A 12207-nucleotide genomic window follows, 5' to 3' on the forward strand; every position below is an offset into this window, starting at 1 on the left:
TGCTGTCAACTCACTGGGCATTGGAGTTGTTTTTTCCCCCAAAAGAAGTTAGACAAATCACCAATTACTTGAGGTTTCAGTAGTTGCTAAACAACTCTATTCCAACAGCTTGTTCCTGTTTTATGACTTCTTTTGAGCTTTTGCATAGCTGTCTTTGTTTTTCTTGTCATCTTAGCAAAGTTTCCTCTGAAAGAAACGACATTTAAGACGGAATGTAAAGGAACATTTGCCGTGACCCGGATTCGAACCGGGGTTGCTGCGGCCACAATGCAGAGTACAAACCACTATACGATCACGGCACGTTTCCTCAGCTCCATCTGTGATGATCAGCTGCAACCACACAATTGTAAAGATATCGACTTGAAAAGTGCGAGAGCTCATCAAAAAACTACATCAACAATTTCCTTCGAGCCGGATTTGAACCAGCGACCTAAGGATGTCTTTTGAGCTGCCTCTACAGTCCTCCGCTCTACCAACTGAGCTATCGAAGGGTGGTCAATGCTGGAAGCAATTAGTACTTTGTGCATTGTGTTTTTTAGTGCAACGTTTAATTTTTTTCTATTTGATCTTGTTCCAAACATAGATGCCTAAGTATTTTGGGTGAACGTTCAAAGTACATTTCCCCATCTCTACACACAAGAGGATCTCATCTTCTGACTAGAAATATGGCCAACCTTTCTATTGTTGCTGTCAACTCACTGGGCATTGGAGTTGTTTTTTCCCCCAAAAGAAGTTAGACAAATCACCAATTACTTGAGGTTTCAGTAGTTGCTAAACAACTCTATTCCAACAGCTTGTTCCTGTTTTATGACTTCTTTTGAGCTTTTGCATAGCTGTCTTTGTTTTTCTTGTCATCTTAGCAAAGTTTCCTCTGAAAGAAACGACATTTAAGACGGAATGTAAAGGAACATTTGCCGTGACCCGGATTCGAACCGGGGTTGCTGCGGCCACAATGCAGAGTACTAACCACTATACGATCACGGCACGTTTCCTCAGCTCCATCTGTAAGCTGTGGTGACCAGCTGTGAAAACACCATTGTAAAGATGTCGACTTGAAAAGTGCAAGAGCTCATGAAAAAGCTTTATCAACATTATCCTTCGAGCCGGATTTGAACCAGCGACCTAAGGATGTCTTTTGAGCTGCCTCTACAGTCCTCCGCTCTACCAACTGAGCTATCGAAGGGTGGTTAATGCTGGAAGCAATTAGTACTTTGTGCATTGTGTTTTTTAGTGCAACGTTTAATTTTTTTCTATTTGATCTTGTTCCAAACATAGATGCCTAAGTATTTTGGGTGAACGTTCAAAGTACATTTCCCCATCTCTACACACAAGAGGATCTCATCTTCTGACTAGAAATATGACCAACCTTTCTATTGTTGCTGTCAACTCACTGGGCATTGGAGTTGTTTTTTCCCCCAAAAGAAGTTAGACAAATGACCAACTACTTTAGGTTTCAGTAGTTGCTAAACAACTCTATTCCAACAGCTTGTTCCTGTTTTATGACTTCTTTTGAGCTTTTGCATAGCTGTCTTTGTTTTTCTTGTCATCTTAGCAAAGTTTCCTCTGAAAGAAACGACATTTAAGACGGAATGTAAAGGAACATTTACCGTGACCCAGAATCGAACCGGGGTTGCTGCGGCCACAACGCTGAGTACTAACCACTATACGATCACGGCACGTTTCCTCAGCTCCATCTGTGATGATCAGCTGCAACCACACAATTGTAAAGATATCGACTTGAAAAGTGCGAGAGCTCATCAAAAAACTACATCAACATTTTCCTTCGAGCCGGATTTGAACCAGCGACCTAAGGATGTCTTTTGAGCTGCCTCTACAGTCCTCCGCTCTACCAACTGAGCTATCGAAGGGTGGTCAATGCTGGAAGCAATTAGTACTTTGTGCATTGTGTTTTTTAGTGCAACGTTTAATTTTTTTCTATTTGATCTTGTTCCAAACATAGATGCCTAAGTATTTTGGGTGAACGTTCAAAGTACATTTCCCCATCTCTACACACAAGAGGATCTCATCTTCTGACTAGAAATATGGCCAACCTTTCTATTGTTGCTGTCAACTCACTGGGCATTGGAGTTGTTTTTTCCCCCAAAAGAAGTTAGACAAATCACCAATTACTTGAGGTTTCAGTAGTTGCTAAACAACTCTATTCCAACAGCTTGTTCCTGTTTTATGACTTCTTTTGAGCTTTTGCATAGCTGTCTTTGTTTTTCTTGTCATCTTAGCAAAGTTTCCTCTGAAAGAAACGACATTTAAGACGGAATGTAAAGGAACATTTGCCGTGACCCGGATTCGAACCGGGGTTGCTGCGGCCACAACGCAGAGTACTAACCACTATACGATCACGGCACGTTTCCTCAGCTCCATCTGTAAGCTGTGGTGACCAGCTGTGAAAACACCATTGTAAAGATGTCGACTTGAAAAGTGCTAGAGCTCATGAAAAAGCTTTATCAACATTATCCTTCGAGCCGGATTTGAACCAGCGACCTAAGGATGTCTTTTGAGCTGCCTCTACAGTCCTCCGCTCTACCAACTGAGCTATCGAAGGGTGGTTAATGCTGGAAGCAATTAGTACTTTGTGCATTGTGTTTTTTAGTGCAACGTTTAATTTTTTTTCTATTTGATCTTGTTCCAAACATAGATGCCTAAGTATTTTGGGTGAACGTTCAAAGTACATTTCCCCATCTCTACACACAAGAGAATCTCATCTTCTGACTAGAAATATGGCCAACCTTTCAATTGTTGCTGTCAACTCACTGGGCATTGGAGTTGTTTTTTCCCCCAAAAGAAGTTAGACAAATCACCAATTACTTGAGGTTTCAGTAGTTGCTAAACAACTCTATTCCAACAGCTTGTTCCTGTTTTATGACTTCTTTTGAGCTTTTGCATAGCTGTCTTTGTTTTTCTTGTCATCTTAGCAAAGTTTCCTCTGAAAGAAACGACATTTAAGACGGAATGTAAAGGAACATTTGCCGTGACCCGGATTCGAATCGGGGTTGCTGCGGCCACAACGCAGAGTACTAACCACTATACGATCACGGCACGTTTCCTCAGCTCCATCTGTAAGCCGTGGTGATCAGCTGTGACCACACCATTGTAAAGATGTCGACTTGAAAAGTGCTAGAGCTCATGAAGAAGCTTTATCAACATTTTCCTTCGAGCCAGATTTGAACCAGCGACCTAAGGATGTCTTTTGAGCTGCCTCTACAGTCCTCCGCTCTACCAACTGAGCTATCGAAGGGTGGTCAATGCTGGAAGCAATTAGTACTTTGTTCATTGTGTTTTTTAGTGCAACGTTTAATTTTTTTCTATTTGATCTTGTTCCAAACATAGATGCCTAAGTATTTTGGGTGAACGTTCAAAGTACATTTCCCCATCTCTACACACAAGAGGATCTCATCTTCTGACTAGAAATATGGCCAACCTTTCTATTGTTGCTGTCAACTCACTGGGCATTGGAGTTGTTTTTTCCCCCAAAAGAAGTTAGACAAATGACCAACTACTTTAGGTTTCAGTAGTTGCTAAACAACTCTATTCCAACAGCTTGTTCCTGTTTTATGACTTCTTTTGAGCTTTTGCATAGCTGTCTTTGTTTTTCTTGTCATCTTAGCAAAGTTTCCTCTGAAAGAAACGACATTTAAGACGGAATGTAAAGGAACATTTACCATGACCCAGAATCGAACCGGGGTTGCTGCGGCCACAACGCTGAGTACTAACCACTATACGATCACGGCACGTTTCCTCAGCTCCATCTGTGATGATCAGCTGCAACCACACAATTGTAAAGATATCGACTTGAAAAGTGCGAGAGCTCATCAAAAAACTACATCAACATTTTCCTTCGAGCCGGATTTGAACCAGCGACCTAAGGATGTCTTTTGAGCTGCCTCTACAGTCCTCCGCTCTACCAACTGAGCTATCAAAGAGTGGTCAATACTGGAAGCAATTAGTACTTTGTGCATTGTGTTTTTTAGTGCAACGTTTAATTTTTTTCTATTTGATCTTGTTCCAAACATAGATGCCTAAGTATTTTGGGTGAACGTTCAAAGTACATTTCCCCATCTCTACACACAAGAGGATCTCATCTTCTGACTAGAAATATGGCCAACCTTTCTATTGTTGCTGTCAACTCACTGGGCATTGGAGTTGTTTTTTCCCCCAAAAGAAGTTAGACAAATCACCAATTACTTGAGGTTTCAGTAGTTGCTAAACAACTCTATTCCAACAGCTTGTTCCTGTTTTATGACTTCTTTTGAGCTTTTGCATAGCTGTCTTTGTTTTTCTTGTCATCTTAGCAAAGTTTCCTCTGAAAGAAACGACATTTAAGACGGAATGTAAAGGAACATTTGCCATGACCCGGATTCGAACCGGGGTTGCTGCGGCCACAACGCAGAGTACTAACCACTATACGATCACGGCACGTTTCCTCAGCTCCATCTGTAAGCCGTGGTGATCAGCTGTGACCACACCATTGTAAAGATGTCGACTTGAAAAGTGCTAGAGCTCATGAAAAAGCTTTATCAACATTTTCCTTCGAGCCGGATTTGAACCAGCGACCTAAGGATGCCTTTTGAGCTGCCTCTACAGTCCTCCGCTCTACCAACTGAGCTATCGAAGGGTGGTCAATGCTGGAAGCAATTAGTACTTTGTGCATTGTGTTTTTTAGTGCAACGTTTAATTTTTTTCTATTTGATCTTGTTCCAAACATAGATGCCTAAGTATTTTGGGTGAACGTTCAAAGTACATTTCCCCATCTCTACACACAAGAGGATCTCATCTTCTGACTAGAAATATGACCAACCTTTCTATTGTTGCTGTCAACTCACTGGGCATTGGAGTTGTTTTTTCCCCCAAAAGAAGTTAGACAAATGACCAACTACTTTAGGTTTCAGTAGTTGCTAAACAACTCTATTCCAACAGCTTGTTCCTGTTTTATGACTTCTTTTGAGCTTTTGCATAGCTGTCTTTGTTTTTCTTGTCATCTTAGCAAAGTTTCCTCTGAAAGAAACGACATTTAAGACGGAATGTAAAGTAACATTTACCGTGATCCAGAATCGAACCGGGGTTGCTGCGGCCACAACGCTGAGTACTAACCACTATACGATCACGGCACGTTTCCTCAGCTCCATCTGTGATGATCAGCTGCAACCACACAATTGTAAAGATATCGACTTGAAAAGTGCGAGAGCTCATCAAAAAACTACATCAACATTTTCCTTCGAGCCGGATTTGAACCAGCGACCTAAGGATGTCTTTTGAGCTGCCTCTACAGTCCTCCGCTCTACCAACTGAGCTATCGAAGGGTGGTCAATGCTGGAAGCAATTAGTACTTTGTGCATTGTGTTTTTTAGTGCAACGTTTAATTTTTTTCTATTTGATCTTGTTCCAAACATAGATGCCTAAGTATTTTGGGTGAACGTTCAAAGTACATTTCCCCATCTCTACACACAAGAGGATCTCATCTTCTGACTAGAAATATGGCCAACCTTTCTATTGTTGCTGTCAACTCACTGGGCATTGGAGTTGTTTTTTCCCCCAAAAGAAGTTAGACAAATCACCAATTACTTGAGGTTTCAGTAGTTGCTAAACAACTCTATTCCAACAGCTTGTTCCTGTTTTATGACTTCTTTTGAGCTTTTGCATAGCTGTCTTTGTTTTTCTTGTCATCTTAGCAAAGTTTCCTCTGAAAGAAACGACATTTAAGACGGAATGTAAAAGAACATTTGCCGTGACCCGGATTCGAACCGGGGTTGCTGCGGCCACAACGCAGAGTACTAACCACTATACGATCACGGCACGTTTCCTCAGCTCCATCTGTAAGCCGTGGTGATCAGCTGTGACCACACCATTGTAAAGATGTCGACTTGAAAAGTGCTAGAGCTCATGAAAAAGCTTTATCAACATTTTCCTTCGAGCCGGATTTGAACCAGCGACCTAAGGATGTCTTTTGAGCTGCCTCTACAGTCCTCCGCTCTACCAACTGAGCTATCGAAGGGTGGTCAATGCTGGAAGCAATTAGTACTTTGTGCATTGTGTTTTTTAGTGCAACGTTAAATTTTTTTCTATTTGATCTTGTTCCAAACATAGATGCCTAAGTATTTTGGGTGAACGTTCAAAGTACATTTCCCCATCTCTACACACAAGAGGATCTCATCTTCTGACTAGAAATATGGCCAACCTTTCTATTGTTGCTGTCAACTCACTGGGCATTGGAGTTGTTTTTTCCCCCAAAAGAAGTTAGACAAATGACCAACTACTTTAGGTTTCAGTAGTTGCTAAACAACTCTATTCCAACAGCTTGTTCCTGTTTTATGACTTCTTTTGAGCTTTTGCATAGCTGTCTTTGTTTTTCTTGTCATCTTAGCAAAGTTTCCTCTGAAAGAAACGACATTTAAGACGGAATGTAAAGGAACATTTACCGTGACCCAGAATCAAACCGGGGTTGCTGCGGCCACAACGCTGAGTACTAACCACTATACGATCACGGCACGTTTCCTCAGCTCCATCTGTGATGATCAGCTGCAACCACACAATTGTAAAGATATCGACTTGAAAAGTGCGAGAGCTCATCAAAAAACTACATCAACAATTTGCTTCGAGCCGGATTTGAACCAGCGACCTAAGGATGTCTTTTGAGCTGCCTCTACAGTCCTCCGCTCTACTAACTGAGCTATCGAAGGGTGGTCAATGCTGGAAGCAATTAGTACTTTGTGCATTGTGTTTTTTAGTGCAACGTTTAATTTTTTTCTATTTGATCTTGTTCCAAACATAGATGCCTAAGTATTTTGGGTGAACGTTCAAAGTACATTTCCCCATCTCTACACACAAGAGGATCTCATCTTCTGACTAGAAATATGACCAACCTTTCTATTGTTGCTGTCAACTCACTGGGCATTGGAGTTTTTTTTTCCCCCAAAAGAAGTTAGACAAATGACCAACTACTTTAGGTTTCAGTAGTTGCTAAACAACTCTATTCCAACAGCTTGTTCCTGTTTTATGACTTCTTTTGAGCTTTTGCATAGCTGTCTTTGTTTTTCTTGTCATCTTAGCAAAGTTTCCTCTGAAAGAAACGACATTTAAGACGGAATGTAAAGGAACATTTACCGTGACCCAGAATCGAACCGGGGTTGCTGCGGCCACAACGCTGAGTACAAACCACTATACGATCACGGCACGTTTCCTCAGCTCCATCTGTGATGATCAGCTGCAACCACACAATTGTAAAGATATCGACTTGAAAAGTGCGAGAGCTCATCAAAAAACTACATCAACAATTTCCTTCGAGCCGGATTTGAACCAGCGACCTAAGGATGTCTTTTGAGCTGCCTCTACAGTCCTCCGCTCTACCAACTGAGCTATCGAAGGGTGGTCAATGCTGGAAGCAATTAGTACTTTGTGCATTGTGTTTTTTAGTGCAACGTTTAATTTTTTTCTATTTGATCTTGTTACAAACATAGATGCCTAAGTATTTTGGGTGAACGTTCAAAGTACATTTCCCCATCTCTACACACAAGAGGATCTCATCTTCTGACTAGAAATATGGCCAACCTTTCTATTGTTGCTGTCAACTCACTGGGCATTGGAGTTGTTTTTTCCCCCAAAAGAAGTTAGACAAATCACCAATTACTTGAGGTTTCAGTAGTTGCTAAACAACTCTATTCCAACAGCTTGTTCCTGTTTTATGACTTCTTTTGAGCTTTTGCATAGCTGTCTTTGTTTTTCTTGTCATCTTAGCAAAGTTTCCTCTGAAAGAAACGACATTTAAGACGGAATGTAAAGGAACATTTGCCGTGACCCGGATTCGAACCGGGGTTGCTGCGGCCACAACGCAGAGTACTAACCACTATACGATCACAGCACGTTTCCTCAGCTCCATCTGTAAGCTGTGGTGACCAGCTGTGAAAACACCATTGTAAAGATGTCGACTTGAAAAGTGCTAGAGCTCATGAAAAAGCTTTATCAACATTATCCTTCGAGCCGGATTTGAACCAGCGACCTAAGGATGTCTTTTGAGCTGCCTCTACAGTCCTCCGCTCTACCAACTGAGCTATCGAAGGGTGGTTAATGCTGGAAGCAATTAGTACTTTGTGCATTGTGTTTTTTAGTGCAACGTTTAATTTTTTTCTATTTGATCTTGTTCCAAACATAGATGCCTAAGTATTTTGGGTGAACGTTCAAAGTACATTTCCCCATCTCTACACACAAGAGAATCTCATCTTCTGACTAGAAATATGGCCAACCTTTCTATTGTTGCTGTCAACTCACTGGGCATTGGAGTTGTTTTTTCCCCCAAAAGAAGTTAGACAAATCACCAATTACTTGAGGTTTCAGTAGTTGCTAAACAACTCTATTCCAACAGCTTGTTCCTGTTTTATGACTTCTTTTGAGCTTTTGCATAGCTGTCTTTGTTTTTCTTGTCATCTTAGCAAAGTTTCCTCTGAAAGAAACGACATTTAAGACGGAATGTAAAGGAACATTTGCCGTGACCCGGATTCGAACCGGGGTTGCTGCGGCCACAACGCAGAGTACTAACCACTATACGATCACGGCACGTTTCCTCAGCTCCATCTGTGATGATCAGCTGCAACCACACAATTGTAAAGATATCGACTTGAAAAGTGCGAGAGCTCATCAAAAAACTACATCAACATTTTCCTTCGAGCCGGATTTTAACCAGCGACCTAAGGATGTCTTTTGAGCTGCCTCTACAGTCCTCCGCTCTACCAACTGAGCTATCGAAGGGTGGTCATTGCTGGAAGCAATTAGTACTTTGTGCATTGTGTTTTTTGGTGCAACGTTTAATTTTTTTCTATTTGATCTTGTTCCAAACATAGATGCCTAAGTATTTTGGGTGAACGTTCAAAGTACATTTCCCCATCTCTACACACAAGAGGATCTCATCTTCTGACTAGAAATATGACCAACCTTTCTATTGTTGCTGTCAACTCACTGGGCATTGGAGTTGTTTTTTCCCCCAAAAGAAGTTAGACAAATCACCAACTACTTTAGGTTTCAGTAGTTGCTAAACAACTCTATTCCAACAGCTTGTTCCTGTTTTATGACTTCTTTTGAGCTTTTGCATAGCTGTCTTTGTTTTTCTTGTCATCTTAGCAAAGTTTCCTCTGAAAGAAACGACATTTAAGACGGAATGTAAAGGAACATTTACCGTGATCCAGAATCGAACCGGGGTTGCTGCGGCCACAACGCTGAGTACTAACCACTATACGATCACGGCACGTTTCCTCAGCTCCATCTGTGATGATCAGCTGCAACCACACAATTGTAAAGATATCGACTTGAAAAGTGCGAGAGCTCATCAAAAAACTACATCAACATTTTCCTTCGAGCCGGATTTGAACCAGCGACCTAAGGATGTCTTTTGAGCTGCCTCTACAGTCCTCCGCTCTACCAACTGAGCTATCGAAGGGTGGTCAATGCTGGAAGCAATTAGTACTTTGTGCATTGTGTTTTTTAGTGCAACGTTTAATTTTTTTCTATTTGATCTTGTTCCAAACATAGATGCCTAAGTATTTTGGGTGAACGTTCAAAGTACATTTCCCCATCTCTACACACAAGAGGATCTCATCTTCTGACTAGAAATATGGCCAACCTTTCTATTGTTGCTGTCAACTCACTGGGCATTGGAGTTGTTTTTTCCCCCAAAAGAAGTTAGACAAATCACCAATTACTTGAGGTTTCAGTAGTTGCTAAACAACTCTATTCCAACAGCTTGTTCCTGTTTTATGACTTCTTTTGAGCTTTTGCATAGCTGTCTTTGTTTTTCTTGTCATCTTAGCAAAGTTTCCTCTGAAAGAAACGACATTTAAGACGGAATGTAAAAGAACATTTGCCGTGACCCGGATTCGAACCGGGGTTGCTGCGGCCACAACGCAGAGTACTAACCACTATACGATCACGGCACGTTTCCTCAGCTCCATCTGTAAGCCGTGGTGATCAGCTGTGACCACACCATTGTAAAGATGTCGACTTGAAAAGTGCTAGAGCTCATGAAAAAGCTTTATCAACATTTTCCTTCGAGCCGGATTTGAACCAGTGACCTAAGGATGTCTTTTGAGCTGCCTCTACAGTCCTCCGCTCTACCAACTGAGCTATCGAAGGGTGGTCAATGCTGGAAGCAATTAGTACTTTGTGCATTGTGTTTTTTAGTGCAACGTTTAATTTTTTTCTATTTGATCTTGTTCCAAACATAGATGCCTAAGTATTTTGGGTGAACGTTCAAAGTACATTTCCCCATCTCTACACACAAGAGGATCTCATCTTCTGACTAGAAATATGGCCAACCTTTCTATTGTTGCTGTCAACTCACTGGGCATTGGAGTTGTTTTTTCCCCCAAAAGAAGTTAGACAAATGACCAACTACTTTAGGTTTCAGTAGTTGCTAAACAACTCTATTCCAACAGCTTGTTCCTGTTTTATGACTTCTTTTGAGCTTTTGCATAGCTGTCTTTGTTTTTCTTGTCATCTTAGCAAAGTTTCCTCTGAAAGAAACGACATTTAAGACGGAATGTAAAGGAACATTTACCGTGACCCAGAATCAAACCGGGGTTGCTGCGGCCACAACGCTGAGTACTAACCACTATACGATCACGGCACGTTTCCTCAGCTCCATCTGTGATGATCAGCTGCAACCACACAATTGTAAAGATATCGACTTGAAAAGTGCGAGAGCTCATCAAAAAACTACATCAACAATTTGCTTCGAGCCGGATTTGAACCAGCGACCTAAGGATGTCTTTTGAGCTGCCTCTACAGTCCTCCGCTCTACTAACTGAGCTATCGAAGGGTGGTCAATGCTGGAAGCAATTAGTACTTTGTGCATTGTGTTTTTTAGTGCAACGTTTAATTTTTTTCTATTTGATCTTGTTCCAAACATAGATGCCTAAGTATTTTGGGTGAACGTTCAAAGTACATTTCCCCATCTCTACACACAAGAGGATCTCATCTTCTGACTAGAAATATGACCAACCTTTCTATTGTTGCTGTCAACTCACTGGGCATTGGAGTTTTTTTTTCCCCCAAAAGAAGTTAGACAAATGACCAACTACTTTAGGTTTCAGTAGTTGCTAAACAACTCTATTCCAACAGCTTGTTCCTGTTTTATGACTTCTTTTGAGCTTTTGCATAGCTGTCTTTGTTTTTCTTGTCATCTTAGCAAAGTTTCCTCTGAAAGAAACGACATTTAAGACGGAATGTAAAGGAACATTTACCGTGACCCAGAATCGAACCGGGGTTGCTGCGGCCACAACGCTGAGTACAAACCACTATACGATCACGGCACGTTTCCTCAGCTCCATCTGTGATGATCAGCTGCAACCACACAATTGTAAAGATATCGACTTGAAAAGTGCGAGAGCTCATCAAAAAACTACATCAACAATTTCCTTCGAGCCGGATTTGAACCAGCGACCTAAGGATGTCTTTTGAGCTGCCTCTACAGTCCTCCGCTCTACCAACTGAGCTATCGAAGGGTGGTCAATGCTGGAAGCAATTAGTACTTTGTGCATTGTGTTTTTTAGTGCAACGTTTAATTTTTTTCTATTTGATCTTGTTACAAACATAGATGCCTAAGTATTTTGGGTGAACGTTCAAAGTACATTTCCCCATCTCTACACACAAGAGGATCTCATCTTCTGACTAGAAATATGGCCAACCTTTCTATTGTTGCTGTCAACTCACTGGGCATTGGAGTTGTTTTTTCCCCCAAAAGAAGTTAGACAAATCACCAATTACTTGAGGTTTCAGTAGTTGCTAAACAACTCTATTCCAACAGCTTGTTCCTGTTTTATGACTTCTTTTGAGCTTTTGCATAGCTGTCTTTGTTTTTCTTGTCATCTTAGCAAAGTTTCCTCTGAAAGAAACGACATTTAAGACGGAATGTAAAGGAACATTTGCCGTGACCCGGATTCGAACCGGGGTTGCTGCGGCCACAACGCAGAGTACTAACCACTATACGATCACAGCACGTTTCCTCAGCTCCATCTGTAAGCTGTGGTGACCAGCTGTGAAAACACCATTGTAAAGATGTCGACTTGAAAAGTGCTAGAGCTCATGAAAAAGCTTTATCAACATTATTCTTCGAGCCGGATTTGAACCAGCGACCTAAGGATGTCTTTTGAGCTGCCTCTACAGTCCTCCGCTCTACCAACTGAGCTATCGAAGGGTGGTTAATGCTGG

General features: G+C 41.4%; 22 non-coding genes across 22 annotated transcripts; all 22 read right to left on the bottom strand.

The window, feature by feature from the left end:
* Positions 1 to 402: 402 nt before the first annotated feature.
* On the bottom strand, positions 403 to 491 carry trnay-gua (transfer RNA tyrosine (anticodon GUA)). Its single transcript is given in 2 exon segments — positions 403 to 438; positions 455 to 491. It is a non-coding gene; the product is annotated as a tRNA-Tyr (tRNA).
* A 603-nt stretch (positions 492 to 1094) lies between these two features.
* trnay-gua (transfer RNA tyrosine (anticodon GUA)) lies at positions 1095 to 1183 on the bottom strand. The gene is given in 2 exon segments: positions 1095 to 1130; positions 1147 to 1183. It is a non-coding gene; the product is annotated as a tRNA-Tyr (tRNA).
* Positions 1184 to 1779: 596 nt separating this feature from the next.
* On the bottom strand, positions 1780 to 1868 carry trnay-gua (transfer RNA tyrosine (anticodon GUA)). The gene is given in 2 exon segments: positions 1780 to 1815; positions 1832 to 1868. It is a non-coding gene; the product is annotated as a tRNA-Tyr (tRNA).
* Positions 1869 to 2289: 421 nt separating this feature from the next.
* On the bottom strand, positions 2290 to 2361 carry trnah-gug (transfer RNA histidin (anticodon GUG)). The gene has a single exon. It is a non-coding gene; the product is annotated as a tRNA-His (tRNA).
* A 110-nt stretch (positions 2362 to 2471) lies between these two features.
* Positions 2472 to 2560, bottom strand: trnay-gua (transfer RNA tyrosine (anticodon GUA)). Its single transcript is given in 2 exon segments — positions 2472 to 2507; positions 2524 to 2560. It is a non-coding gene; the product is annotated as a tRNA-Tyr (tRNA).
* A 604-nt stretch (positions 2561 to 3164) lies between these two features.
* On the bottom strand, positions 3165 to 3253 carry trnay-gua (transfer RNA tyrosine (anticodon GUA)). The gene is given in 2 exon segments: positions 3165 to 3200; positions 3217 to 3253. It is a non-coding gene; the product is annotated as a tRNA-Tyr (tRNA).
* A 1106-nt stretch (positions 3254 to 4359) lies between these two features.
* trnah-gug (transfer RNA histidin (anticodon GUG)) lies at positions 4360 to 4431 on the bottom strand. The gene has a single exon. It is a non-coding gene; the product is annotated as a tRNA-His (tRNA).
* Positions 4432 to 4541: 110 nt separating this feature from the next.
* On the bottom strand, positions 4542 to 4630 carry trnay-gua (transfer RNA tyrosine (anticodon GUA)). Its single transcript is given in 2 exon segments — positions 4542 to 4577; positions 4594 to 4630. It is a non-coding gene; the product is annotated as a tRNA-Tyr (tRNA).
* Positions 4631 to 5226: 596 nt separating this feature from the next.
* On the bottom strand, positions 5227 to 5315 carry trnay-gua (transfer RNA tyrosine (anticodon GUA)). Its single transcript is given in 2 exon segments — positions 5227 to 5262; positions 5279 to 5315. It is a non-coding gene; the product is annotated as a tRNA-Tyr (tRNA).
* Positions 5316 to 5736: 421 nt separating this feature from the next.
* trnah-gug (transfer RNA histidin (anticodon GUG)) lies at positions 5737 to 5808 on the bottom strand. The gene has a single exon. It is a non-coding gene; the product is annotated as a tRNA-His (tRNA).
* A 110-nt stretch (positions 5809 to 5918) lies between these two features.
* Positions 5919 to 6007, bottom strand: trnay-gua (transfer RNA tyrosine (anticodon GUA)). The gene is given in 2 exon segments: positions 5919 to 5954; positions 5971 to 6007. It is a non-coding gene; the product is annotated as a tRNA-Tyr (tRNA).
* A 1281-nt stretch (positions 6008 to 7288) lies between these two features.
* Positions 7289 to 7377, bottom strand: trnay-gua (transfer RNA tyrosine (anticodon GUA)). The gene is given in 2 exon segments: positions 7289 to 7324; positions 7341 to 7377. It is a non-coding gene; the product is annotated as a tRNA-Tyr (tRNA).
* Positions 7378 to 7798: 421 nt separating this feature from the next.
* On the bottom strand, positions 7799 to 7870 carry trnah-gug (transfer RNA histidin (anticodon GUG)). Its single transcript has one exon. It is a non-coding gene; the product is annotated as a tRNA-His (tRNA).
* Positions 7871 to 7980: 110 nt separating this feature from the next.
* trnay-gua (transfer RNA tyrosine (anticodon GUA)) lies at positions 7981 to 8069 on the bottom strand. Its single transcript is given in 2 exon segments — positions 7981 to 8016; positions 8033 to 8069. It is a non-coding gene; the product is annotated as a tRNA-Tyr (tRNA).
* Positions 8070 to 8490: 421 nt separating this feature from the next.
* On the bottom strand, positions 8491 to 8562 carry trnah-gug (transfer RNA histidin (anticodon GUG)). The gene has a single exon. It is a non-coding gene; the product is annotated as a tRNA-His (tRNA).
* Positions 8563 to 8665: 103 nt separating this feature from the next.
* trnay-gua (transfer RNA tyrosine (anticodon GUA)) lies at positions 8666 to 8754 on the bottom strand. Its single transcript is given in 2 exon segments — positions 8666 to 8701; positions 8718 to 8754. It is a non-coding gene; the product is annotated as a tRNA-Tyr (tRNA).
* A 596-nt stretch (positions 8755 to 9350) lies between these two features.
* On the bottom strand, positions 9351 to 9439 carry trnay-gua (transfer RNA tyrosine (anticodon GUA)). Its single transcript is given in 2 exon segments — positions 9351 to 9386; positions 9403 to 9439. It is a non-coding gene; the product is annotated as a tRNA-Tyr (tRNA).
* A 421-nt stretch (positions 9440 to 9860) lies between these two features.
* On the bottom strand, positions 9861 to 9932 carry trnah-gug (transfer RNA histidin (anticodon GUG)). The gene has a single exon. It is a non-coding gene; the product is annotated as a tRNA-His (tRNA).
* A 110-nt stretch (positions 9933 to 10042) lies between these two features.
* Positions 10043 to 10131, bottom strand: trnay-gua (transfer RNA tyrosine (anticodon GUA)). Its single transcript is given in 2 exon segments — positions 10043 to 10078; positions 10095 to 10131. It is a non-coding gene; the product is annotated as a tRNA-Tyr (tRNA).
* Positions 10132 to 11412: 1281 nt separating this feature from the next.
* On the bottom strand, positions 11413 to 11501 carry trnay-gua (transfer RNA tyrosine (anticodon GUA)). Its single transcript is given in 2 exon segments — positions 11413 to 11448; positions 11465 to 11501. It is a non-coding gene; the product is annotated as a tRNA-Tyr (tRNA).
* Positions 11502 to 11922: 421 nt separating this feature from the next.
* On the bottom strand, positions 11923 to 11994 carry trnah-gug (transfer RNA histidin (anticodon GUG)). The gene has a single exon. It is a non-coding gene; the product is annotated as a tRNA-His (tRNA).
* Positions 11995 to 12104: 110 nt separating this feature from the next.
* trnay-gua (transfer RNA tyrosine (anticodon GUA)) lies at positions 12105 to 12193 on the bottom strand. Its single transcript is given in 2 exon segments — positions 12105 to 12140; positions 12157 to 12193. It is a non-coding gene; the product is annotated as a tRNA-Tyr (tRNA).
* Positions 12194 to 12207: the final 14 nt, after the last annotated feature.

This window comes from Nothobranchius furzeri, chromosome 10 (genome assembly GCF_043380555.1).
Source record: "Nothobranchius furzeri strain GRZ-AD chromosome 10, NfurGRZ-RIMD1, whole genome shotgun sequence".
Lineage (NCBI taxonomy): Eukaryota > Metazoa > Chordata > Actinopteri > Cyprinodontiformes > Nothobranchiidae > Nothobranchius > Nothobranchius furzeri.